The sequence below is a fragment of the Mauremys mutica genome, chromosome 6 (assembly GCF_020497125.1).
Source record: "Mauremys mutica isolate MM-2020 ecotype Southern chromosome 6, ASM2049712v1, whole genome shotgun sequence".
Lineage (NCBI taxonomy): Eukaryota > Metazoa > Chordata > Testudines > Geoemydidae > Mauremys > Mauremys mutica.
Window position 1 is genome coordinate 112,339,096 of NC_059077.1, and position 9,987 is coordinate 112,349,082.

The following is a 9,987-nucleotide window of genomic DNA, read 5'->3' on the forward strand; positions in this document are numbered from 1 at the left end:
AACTGGTATGTTGTCTCTCAACACAGGAAGGGGCAAGGAATGGAGCAGAGAATTAGCTCCCAGTGCACCAGGTGGCATATCTGTAGAGTGACGGGTCAAAGGTGCATCTCATTTGGCAGAGGGAGAGCTCAGTGGTTTGAGCATTGGCCTGCTAAACCCAGGGTTGTGAGTTCAATCCTTGAGGAGGCCACTTAGGAATCTAGGGTAAAAATCAGTACTTGGTCCTGCAAGTGAAGGCAGGGGCTGGACTCAATGACCTTTCAAGGTCCCTTCCAGTTCTAGGAGATAAGTATATCTCCAGTTATTATTAAATTAAAAAATAATTAATTATTAAAAATTGTGCCAGCTATAGACATGTCATAATTTACTCCCTCCCCAGCGCAGAAGGGGGACCAGGAAGGAGGCTGACTAACAACATCCCTTCTATACTGCTCCAAGGACAGCACAGCAGCAGGCTACCCCTTATTCCTCGAGGAGAGTTCTTGCCATCTTGCCCTCTGAGCACAACAATCTCAGATTCGGACTTTAAGGCCAGAAGGAACCATCATGATCATCTTGTCTGACCTCCTGCACATGGCAGATCACAGAACCTCATGCACCCACTCCTGTAATGGACCCATAAACTCTGGCTGAGTTACTGATGTCCTCAAATTATGATTTAAAGACTTCAAGTTACAGAGAATCCACAATTTACTCTAGTTTAAACCTGCAAGTGACCTGTACCCTATGTTGTGGAGGAAGGCGAAAAACCCCTCAGGTCTCTGCCAATCAGAACCAGGGGAAAATTCCTTCCCGACAAAACCATGTTGTATTTTATCCCAATTACCATTTACCTTTATGTCCTACTTTCTCTTTCAAAAATTTTCCAAGACCTTGCATACAACTGAGGTCAAACTAACAGGCCTGTAGTTTCTCAGATCATTTCCACCCCCTTTCTTACAAACAGGTGCTACATTAGCAATTCTCCAGCTATAGTGCACGACCTCCGAGTTTACAGATTCATTAAAAATTCTTGCTATTAGGTTTGCAATTTCACGTGCCAGTTCCAACTAGCATACATATATAGAGAGAGAGTGAGCAGAGGTGACAACAATTTTTTAGATCTCTCAAATTTAAATTGGACTGAAAAGGTAATCTATGCTAAAAACAAAAAGTAAGAAAGGGACAATGAAAGTCATCCAGACTGTAATGTCTGCTTTATAATATGGATATATAAAATTGCTTTTTCTCAATGCACAATAACTATCAATTTAAAGTTTCCATAAATTAGAGTTCAATGTCAGGTTTAATATAGTTTAAAATCACCAAATAGTTGGCCATTCCTGTTAATATACCATTCACTAATTGGTCACAAGAAACATCTTGACTTACTATATGTTCTTTCCTCATCTTGTCTTCCACTAGTATTACCCAACTCTGAGCCTGTCCACTTTCTGTCAACTGGTTGGCTGCATTTCTATTCTACCCAGGAGAGCACACAAATGGATGCGTGCACACCTGATTCCAATGTCATTTTTTGCCTGGTTAGAAGATATTTTAGTACACTGAGGTCAGTAGGTGCCCCTTGAGCTCAAAATGTCACCTTGTTGAGCCCTCCTCATTCATCAGCCTAAGGGTGTGATTTAAAGTTAGGAGCCTTCCACTTATCAGTGCAATGAACATTCCAATATCGCCAGCTGCCAGCATATCTAAGTTTCAAAACTAAAAAAAATCAATCATGGAGATGTTCACGAACACACTGTTGGACAACTTATAATGGGAGTTACAGCTGTGGACTGAACTTTTACTGCAGATTTAAGATGTGCCAGGCTGCAAATACAGAATTTAAATCATATTTAAAAACCAGACACAATTTAAGAGAACTAATTTTCTTCTGTTTCTAATAGAGGCCTGGTCTACACTAGGGGTGGGGGTCAATCTAAGGTACGCAACTTCAGCTACGTGAATAGCGTAGCTGAAGTTGAAGTACCTGAGCTCGAATTATTTACCCGTCCTCACGGCATGGGATCGACGTCCGCGGCTCCCCCGTCGACTCCGCTACCGCCACTCGCTCCGGTGGAGTTCCAGAGTCGACAGGAGCGCGTTCGGGGTTCGATATATCGCGTCTAGATGAGACGCGATATATCGAACTCCGAGAAATCGATTGCTACCCGCCAATCCGGTGGGTAGTGAAGACGTACCCAGAGAAAAACAAAGTAAAATGAATAAATAAAAACAAGAGAAGGAGTAGCAACTTTTCTAGTAAACATTCCCCAAATTCAGTTGTGGTACAAAATAATCAGATTGCAATGGTATCTGCAATTCCACCAACAGACACTGATGCTTGATCATTATTTTTTTTGGGTGGGGCGGGGGAGTGGGTAGGAAGCAGTGATAAATGATTTAAGACAGCTAAATCCTATGCACTGATACTGTTTTCCCACCTAGAATATTGGGAAAGTTTTGTTTTACTTGTTGGATGATTTATCTAATTTTAACATGCCACTGAATTCCACCAGTAAAGTTAGCTTTATTTTGTGATTTTTGCCTGTTTTAGAGCTCTATTAAAGCAGCATAGGGTAGCTGTGGATTCAGCCAGCACAATGCATGGGGATAAGCCCCTGGGAGTATGAGATAGTGATCTTCAGCTACAGAACACCTGAAAGACTACAGGCTTACTTCGGAGCTGGTGCTGACTAAACCATCTGCCCCTGCAGAAGAGTTGCAAAATACCAAAGTATCTGCGAAAATATGGGATATTGGTGGAAGAAGCAGAGGTGAAGAACTGTATCAAGGATGACTGAAATGCTGAGGAAGCATATGTCTTCACAGAAAAGGGGAGCGATTGGGGGGCCCATTAGTTAGCATACAAAAGCAAGAGGTGTAACTTAAAGTCAGGTCTGTCTCCTTTAAAAGGCATCAGGCATATTCAGCATGGTCCAGTCAGCCATCCATGTCAACAAAACCAGGAAAGCCTTTTGAGCAAGTACAATTGGGTCGGCATGAACTGAACTGTGTTTGAAAGCAAAACATAAAATCATTCACACAGAACAGAGGATCCATATCTGTGAGCATGTCCAGCTTTGTCATCAATTCACTTAGGTGCTGGAGTTTATGATGAAAGCCTCAGTGGTATTTTGATTACTTGGGGTAGTCAGTCAGTCAAACTAGTATTCCAGTTAAACAGACTCCATTTCTAACCCTTTTTGTGTGCCCATGGTTCCCAACATATTTGATTTTACCTGAATTCTGTTGTCCTCACATGCTACTGAATGGTGCACCGTGCACACATCTTATTGATCTTACACCTCTGCTTTTGTATACAAGTAATTTTAAAGTCAGTTATATTACCAGTGTGCCTATTGCATGTCTTCTTGGGAAATTTAATATCTTAATGGAGTTGGCAAATCAAGTTTAAAAACTAATGGGCCAAATTCATCCCCTCACTTAACTCCACTGATTTTTGTGGGTGACGGATGATTTGGGCTCATTAATTTTTCAACTTAGATTTAACTCAACATAGATGACAAGTCCTGATCCAGCAGAGCATTTTAGCACATGCTTAACGTTTGGCACATATATAATCCATGGGATGCTTAAAGTTAAGCACGCGTGGAAGTGCTTTGCTGGGACAGGGATTAAACCTGACAGAAAGAATAACAATTTTTATGAAAGATACGGTTACTCAAGAGTTTGTCTTGTGCATGTAGATCTTTAAATAAGCCAGTTCTAGCTGGCTCATTCATAGCCATTGCTCTGTGGGTCACTCCTGGCCACACTACTGAACCACCTTTCCTTTCATTTACTTACCTCCAATCTTCCCTTGTGAACAAAGCACTTTCTTGCCATCTCTGGAATTCTATCAACTTTATCATAGCTTCAATTCCTCCCATTTACTCAGTCATCATAAGGTCTTAAATCTTTTTTCTGAACATTGAACTAAGGTGCATTTACAATTACATTTTCTTTGACAGTTCTCACTCACTTGGAAAAGCTCTACTCTGCTCAGCAAAGCTGTAAGCTTGGAAAGCTTTTTCAGGCTTTTCCGGTTGTCATTTATTTGCTTACTCAGCTCTGCCAACACCAAGGGCTACATTCTGTACCAAGTTGTACCCTACGTAATTTCAGAGAAACTGAACTCCTCTCCTTTCCTCCCACATGCTGTTCTGACTCTCCTACTGGTGACAACTCTATTCTCTGTGTACCTAAAACACACAACCTTTGTGTCAACCATGAGTCCTCATCTTCCCTCTCTACATGGCTGATGCTGCTAAATCCTGCAAGGTCTTATGCTACAAATCTGTCCATTTCTACTGAGAGTAGGCACCCAAACCTTGCTTATTTTTCTCTCTCTGAAAACTGCACCCTCTTTTTCTCTCTTCTCCTGAACTCATCTTCCTCACCAGGGTCCATCCAAAACCCCAGCCACAAAAACTGTTGCCTTTGCTCAGGGCTCTGACCATCTCCCAAGCCCTTCACTGACTTGATATTACCTTCTGCGTCAGATTTAAGCAGTTTGTCTTTGCCTTCAAGTCCTCGGGCATCACTTCTCTCCTCTAATATCTTTTCATTGCCCTGCTCAGTCCCGTTCCTCTATTCTGTGTTTGTTTATGCACTGTTGGTGCTATAGGAATAATCTTGGTGCTAGTTATACTATGGTTGCACATGGTCAGATTCATAATCATGTTGCAATTTTAATCTATTCATGCTGCATTTAAGTGCAATGGAATATTTGCATGTACAGAAGCACCCAAAGTTACAAAACAGTGTTCATCTGATTTCCATCTGTGATACAAGGTCAAGTTCATAGTAGTTAGATCAGTGGCATGGAAGTTAAAAAGGATCTAAATTATACTCCCATTTGAGCCCTATGGTCCTAAAGCTTTAATGCCTATTGAGCCATATGTACTTGCATAAGCAGTCCCCTATTGCCCTTGGGTACCTCTGATTATGCTGTATAGTTTTTAAAGACACCACAGATTCTACCAGACTGACTTCTGAACTGTGCAACGCTATCATCTTGAACACCACCTTTCAAAAAGTAATGAAACCAGGAGTGCCAATTTACACCACCTGCAGAACTAGATCTATTTCACAAGCACATTCAGACATATGGATGTCACTTTCTCAAACCTCCAACTTGTCAATATAAAAATCAAAGGACCATTAGATCTCATTATCTGAAGAATTCCCATTGGCCACTGGGTCAGTTCTACATTTCATTTTCCCTTCCTCCCTATTTTGCCATCCAGTCTAGTTCAGAACATGGATCATTTAAAATTCCCACTTTTTTTTTAAATGGGCTCAGACTTCCTTATAGACTACAGAAGTGGATCTGCAGAGACCTGGCTTATGCTTGTACAGTTTTAAATGCACACACGCATAAGTTCAGATTTGCTAGAACTTTATTTTTAAATGACAGCTGTCTCTTGGATTTAATAAGGAGCAAACACTGCTTTAAAAGGAGCACCTAGCCTATGGAGAGATGTTTCAGGTAATCCATACAATATGATAAGCAAACATACTAAAGTTTTTAGAGCTGTAGTCACTTAATTATTAGCAATGATTAAGAAACAAATCACTCAGATTTTCATTTAACATTTTGACATCCCAAGGAAACATTATTTTATAAAATTAAAGATAATACATTCCATAAATTAAGTATCTAAATACACTGATAGTACCTGCTGAGTAAAAGTATTTTAGTATGATAAACCTGTAAAAGCATTCAAGGAATGCCAATGGCTATCAGGTATTCTTTGGCCTTTCAATAGATCTTCTAATATACTTCACAGAAAAGTGCAGTCAACAGGCATAATTATTTCTAGAGATTATTTGTAAAGCTATGAGCTCATGGAAAATTGCTCCAGCCAGTGAGTTCATAACCCTACTGAGAGCTTAATTCAAATAAGAAATAACTGGAAAATAAACCAACAAGAGAAAAATGAAAGCAACAAGAAATTAAAAACTATTTTCCTCACCATTCAGAGGCTCCCATTCATAAGCAATGACAACCTTGATTCAGCAAAGCACTTAAGCATGTTTGCCATCTTAACATATATATCAAAAATAATTTACATTATAGTCAATTGTGTTTCTGGTTATATGGTGTATTTATTTGCATAGCAACAACAGTATGAAATCAGTGCAACTTTTTCAGCTCAATCATGATTAATTCCTTAATTTCCTCCTCACCCAAAGGTGGTCAGGAGGACCTATCATCACCCATGCAGACTTCACACTTATATTACATTTGGAAACTAGTTTGGACATCTACACATCTTTGACTACTTGCTATTTTCCAGTATGTTACATTTTCATCCTGCCTGACCTAGTCTGCGTATCACTTCAGTTATGCGGTAAAGACAAAATCTCATCTTTTTTAAGGTAGGATTTTTTTTTAGCCCTAATTAACTCTACAAGATGATTTTGTTCTCCCCTTTAACTTGTGTGTACAAACCATCTGTGCCTTTATTAAAGTGTTCTGAAGTACTCTCCAGGATGATTCTGCAGCTCCTAAGTATTTCTACTTTAATCTTCAGAATGCTCAAAACAAACATTCAGTTCCAGTTTTTTTAAAACATGGGTATTACAAACTCAATCTTAAGCTATAACTCAATATAAACTCACATTTAAACTTTTAAATCTGGCTTTTGTTTTTAATTCTTTATGTGATGTATTTGGGCAATATGTATAGTTCTTAGTTGTAGCTAGGTGTCTATTAGCGTATCTAGACACTTAAGAGATTTATATATAGACACCTGAATGTAGGCACTCAAATTTGAAGGTTGGACTTTGGATCTGGTCCTTATGACCTATCAAAGTTAATGGGAAGACTCCCATTGTCTGTGGCTCACATCCTACTCGGAAGACAGCCTTCTCAGCTATGAAGCTGGCTCTCCCCCTGAAAAAAAAAATCATCCAGGGAAGAAAGGCAACCCGTTCGTTAATTCATACCGAGAGTTGGGAAAATCGCACAAAAAGTAACTGAAGCTTTCAGAACAGATATTCATGTGTTTGACCACATCTGTGACAGGCATAATTATTTCTTTCATGTTGACATCCCATGAATATTTGAATGTTCAAGCTTTACTAGTGTGTATACTTATGAAACATTGGGGTTTTACTTCAACTGCTCAAATATATACTAAAAGGAACTTTAGTTTGCAGTGGTGCAAGTTGAACAAATTTCTCATCTGGAATTTTACATGCCAGTGTTGCAATACAGAATTCCCCGGGTGAATGTCAAAATTCACAGTTTGCAAATCATGATGAGTTAAGAATCATTATGAATGACCAGAATTATTAACTGAAGAATTTAAAACAAGTAATATATACAAAATTCTTTGCCAACCTATTCAAGAGGGATCTCAATACAAGCTTGTTGCTTATGTGGACAGACTGTTGTGCCTGGGCAGATTCCAGTCAGGACAGGGGCCTTAATTTGCCATCAGAAAAAGTGTTGAAATTCACTGAGTAAAGTATACACTGTGAAGTATTCCATCGCAGGACTATAAAGTGGATTAAAAGCTGGCTAGATCGTCGGGCTCAACGGGTAGTGATCAACGGCTCGATATCTAGTTGGCAGCCAGTAACAAGCAGAGTGCCCCAAGGACCATTCCTGGGGCTGGTTTTGTTCAATATTTTCATTAATGATCTGGATGATGGGATGGATTGCACCCTCAGCAAGTTTGCGGATTATACTAAACTGGGGGGAGACACAGATTTGCAGGAGGGTAGGGATAGGGTCCAGAGTGACCTAGACAAATTGGAGTCTTGCACTTAGGATGGAAGAATCCCATGCAGAGCTACAGGCTGGCGACCAACTGGCTAAGCAGCAGTTCTGCAGAAAAGGACCTGGGGATTACAGTGGACGAGAAGCTGGATATGAGTCAGCAGTGTGCCTTTGTTGCCAAGAAGGCTAATGGCATATTGGGCTGCATTAGTAGGAGCATTGGCAGCAGATCAATGGAAGTGATTATTCCCCTCTATTCAGCACTGGTGAGACCACATCTGGAGTATTGTGCCCAGTTTTGGGCTCCCCACTACAGAAAGGATGTGGACAAATTGGAGAGAGTCCAGTGGAGGGCAACAAAAATGATTAGAGGCCTGGGGCACATGATTAACGAGGAGAGGCTGAGGGAACTGGGCTTGTTTAGTCTGTAGAAGAGAAGAGTGAGGGTGGATTTGATAGCAGCCTTCAACTACCTGCAGGGGAGTTCCAAAGAGATTGGAGCTAGGCTGTTCTCAGTGGTGGCAGATGACAGAACCAGAAGCAAGAAGCAAGTTGCAGTGGGGAGGTCTCGGTTGGATATTAGGAAAAACTATTTCACTAGGTGGGTGGTGAAGCACTGGAATGGGTTACCTAGGGAAGTGGTGGAATTTGCATCCTTAGAGGTTTGTAAGGCCTGGCTGGGATGATTTAGTTGGGGTTGGTCCTGCTTTGAGCAGGGGGTGGGACTAGATGACCTCCTGAGATCTCTTCCAACCCTAATCTTCTATGATTCTATGACTCTGTTTGTAAGCTTGACTGCTATAATGTCTGTCTTCTAAAAATTCTAAACACATGCCACAGGCAAAAGAAAAAAAAGAGCAGGCACTGAACTGTGTTAGTGTCTAATGGGACAATACTGATGATTTGTTTTAATTTGCAAGAGCGCTAGTTATATACCTTTTTTCATATCTTTCTTCATAATAAAAGCCATTAGTATAACAGGCAGGGGCGGATTTAGAGTTAGTGGGGCCCTGTGTGCAGCTTCATTTTCACTCCGCCCCCCCGCCCATAGAACCCAGCCAACAAAAAGAACATTCTCTCTTTTCTCCCTGTGGTTTTTTCATTCTATTTTTCTTCCTCCTCCTCCTATAAGTAATGGGAAGTAAATTAAAATAAAGTGAGGTACCTTGATTGGGGGGTAGGCGGTTGGGGTGCAGAAGGGTGTGCAGGGGGTGGGCTCTGGGAGGGAGTTTGGGTGCGGGATGCAGGCTCTGGGCTGGGTCAGGGGGTTGGGGTGTGGGTGGAGGGGTGCGGACTGCAGGGGGTGGGCTCTGGGAGGGAGTTTGGGTGCGGGATGCAGGCTCTGGGCTGGGTCAGGGGATTGGGGTACGGGAGGGGGCAAGGGGTGGCACTTATCTCAGGTGGCGCAGCTCTCAAAGCGACCGGCACACACATCCTCTGGGAGCAGCTCCTAGGCTGGGGGGCGGAGAAGGGGTCTCCATGTGCCACTGCCTACAAGTGCTGCCCCCACAGCTCCCATTGGCCACAGTTCCTGGCCAATGGGAGCTGCGGAGTTGGCGCTTGGGGCGGGGGCAGCGCGCGGAGACACTCCCACCCCCACAGGGGCTGCAGGGACATGCCAGCCAATTCTGGGAGCAAAGTAGCACAGAGGGATGGAGGCAGAGTGGGCCAAGATCCACCTTAGCCCTGCTCCTGGCATGTCTCTACGCACCCCTTGGGGGAAGGGGGGCAGTGGGTCTCCGTGCGCTGCCAGGGGCATGCAGAGACGTGCTAGCAGCCAGCCACTTCAGGGAGTGGCATGGGGCCACTGGCCACGGCCTGTAGGCAACCTGCCTGCCTGAGCCCTGTTGCAATGCCAGCGGGGACTTGGGGGCAGGTTGTCAGATAGTTGTCCTGCATTTTCGGGGCCCCCTGTCACTGGGGGCCCCATACCACTACATGGATTGTTTCAGAGTAAATCCGCTCCTGATAACAGGAACTGCCAACTTTTTTTAAAACTTGCTATCTAAGATAGACTGGAAGAAGATGTGAATTAAAACCTCAGAGCCAATTTACCACCACCACCCCCCACTCTGAAAAAGTAGATTAAAACCTTACAGCTGGCTCCTAATTCTAATGGGCCAAAGCAAAGCCCTCGCTCAAAAATGTCAAACAGTGGGGAAGTTCCGATCCTAGTTTTACCTCTTGGAGCACCATCTCTAATGAAAAAAGACAGCTGGTATTTTCCTTTATGGTTTTCTTATGGTTTGTTTTGCCAGTGAAACCACAGCTTA